We start from the raw sequence: 2660 nt of genomic DNA, 5'->3' as shown, positions 1-2660 counted from the left end.
GCTTTCCTTTGTATGTGATTTGTTTCTTTTATTGCTTGTAGTATTTTGTTGTTCTGTTGGGTTTCTGGGATCTTGATTATTATATGTCTCGGTGTACATGTGTTTTGATTGTAGCTAGTTGGGATCCTATATGCCTCAGTTATCTGAATGTCAAATTCTTCCCCTCTGTTTGGGAAGTTTTCTGTCATTAATTCTGTGAACAGCTTTTTAAAGTCCTTTGTATTTTCTCCTGCTACTTCATGGATTCCTATCAGTCTTATGTTATTCTTCTTTGCATCATCTAGGAGTTGTGGATCAATTTCTCATGATCCCTTACTGTTTTTAAGAGACCTCTCTTTTCATGGTCACTGACTGCAATCTTATCTTCTATATCCGAGAGTCTATCTTTGCATTCTTTTATTCTGTTGCATACACTTTCTATGGAGTGTTTAATCTCCTGGATATCTGTTTGAATCTGTTTTATGGATTCCATTTCTTTCCTATGCTGGGCATTTATTTTTTCCATTTCTTTCTTATGCTGGGCCTTCATGGCTTCTATCATGGTCCTGAGCTCATCTATTTTTTTGTCAGTTTCTGCTCTGGAGTCTCGAATTGCAACTTCCATTTTGCTTACTATCTCTATGGTTATCTGGGAAATTATTTCTGTTTTGAATTTTTCTAGAGCATGATTGATTTGTTACTTCCTGTGTTTTGAGTTCAGGGTGTCCTGGTGGTTCACTATCGGCCTTTTCATCCTCATTTGCCCTACTGTTTGCCATTGGTGAACTGGAAGTCTGTCCTTGTGTCTTGCTTAAGTGTTTTCTCATTCTTTTTTTTTGTTGTCAGACTGTCCTTAGTTTAATCTCTGGGTTATCACCCAAATCTTCCTGATATGGTTGTGCCCTAGCTTCTGTGTCTCTAACGACCCACAGACATTATCTTCATAACATCAGAGAAAACAGCTCATCAAATCAACAGCAATGCTTTATCCCAACTGATACAATCAGCAGCACATTAAGATCAAGCACAACTTGGACACTGACCACCTGTGGTAGCCACTAGTCTATCACCCTTAAATCATTTGAATTAAATTGAAATCAAGAAGCAGTCCAGAACATGTCTGCAGTGAACAGAATTTTAATATAGCATATTTACCATTTAATAGCTCAGACAGAGTGAGGATGCTAGACCCCTGGTCTCAGTTAGCTGATGGCTCAACCCCATGACGCTGACTGACCTCGGGCTGCAAGGCCCAGATTGAGTTCCCCAACCTTCTGAATGGTTGAACTCCACAACGTTCTATTACAGGTTTCCCACGCCCTTTCTTTAAAGATGTTAAAAGTTGGGAACTCAGAAAAATACCCTTGATGACCACCTCTGCCTCTGCAGAGTGGGTCCAAAGACTGGCACAGTCAGGAGGTCTGAGAGTGTGCCGGGGGAGGGTATGGGGGTTCAGGGTGCCTGTGGAGCTACCTTCCCGGCGTTCAAGGTATGGCAGCTGGGGAGGGAGAAGGCGTGGCTCTCCTTCCTGGTGGTGGATTGGGGCCCAGGCTACCTCCCGGCACTGGAGCGATGGCTGCCACTGGAGTGATGGCTGCCACTGGAGCGATGGCTGCTGGACCAGGCCGGGAGAAGGCGTGGCTCTCCTTCCCGCGGTGGATTGGGCTTCCTGGAACTCACTATGTAGCCTAGGCTGGTCTTGCACTCACAGCGATCCTCCTGACTCAGCCTCCCAAGTGTTGGAATTACAGGCATGTGCCACTCCTCTGAGATATAATTCGCATATAGTAGGGCAAGGGTGGAGGTCCAGGTCACTTAGCGAGACAGCTTCCAGATAGCCTGGACTGCAGGGGTGGCAGGGAAGCAGGACAGGGCTCCCCAGGATCCCCCACAGCCCTCTAGTGCCATTTACTTTTAAATGTTTTTCTCTGCTGGACATTGAAGCCAGGGCTTTTATACTGAGCTGTACCTCCAGTCCTTATTTTTTACTTTGAGGCAGATCTCATGAAGTTAATTTTCCCAGGTTGGGCTCAAATTTTGCAGTCCTTTTGCCTCACCTTCCCAGAATGCTGATATTTCAGGGTTGTACCACCATGCCTAGCTCTAGGTGTGTATTAGTCTGTTTTTTTGCCAGGGACTACACGCCCAGGCAGGAGGGTTTACACTGGGTCCCTGATCCTTCTCATTGGCTGTTTACTGTTCCTGTCTCAGTAATACTTCCTCACTTCCTGTAACTTTAGGTTGAGCCTCTATCTAAGAAGACACAGCTTCTCTTATTGTGTTCAACAATGCTTTGGCTTGTCGTCCTTCCCATCTCTTATACATTTAGAATCAGATTGCCCTGTTGTATGAAAGAAGAAGGTTAGCACTCCCCTTGACAAGGATGGTAGAGGCCCTTGGGCCTGACAACATGCACACGGCTAAGGCATTGCCACCTACTTCGTGGCATCTAACCATTGTCTTTTAGGGGAAAAGGAAGTAAGGGAGAAGAGGAAAGAAAACATGAGAAAATGAAAAATGGCAATAATGTATTTGTAAATAGGCAAGGGAGGGGGTTAAGGGAGTGCAGGGATAAGGGAGAAAATGAGAACCAAGACCTGTCATGTAAAGGTACAAGATACCAATGATGAGTGTAACTGTACTGTATACCTAAAATGTACCAATAAACTCAATGAGAAAAA

At 44.4% G+C, this 2660-nt stretch overlaps 1 non-coding gene across 1 annotated transcript; it reads left to right on the top strand.

The window, feature by feature from the left end:
* The first annotated feature begins 2320 nt into the window (after positions 1 to 2320).
* Positions 2321 to 2444, top strand: LOC117285509. The gene has a single exon (XR_004516562.1). It is a non-coding gene; the product is annotated as a U6atac minor spliceosomal RNA (small nuclear RNA).
* The last annotated feature ends 216 nt before the right edge of the window (positions 2445 to 2660 follow it).

Source organism: Fukomys damarensis, unplaced genomic scaffold (genome assembly GCF_012274545.1).
Source record: "Fukomys damarensis isolate Sample0158 unplaced genomic scaffold, DMR_v1.0_HiC HiC_scaffold_10, whole genome shotgun sequence".
NCBI lineage: Eukaryota > Metazoa > Chordata > Mammalia > Rodentia > Bathyergidae > Fukomys > Fukomys damarensis.
This window is presented reverse-complemented; position numbering and strand designations above follow the sequence as displayed.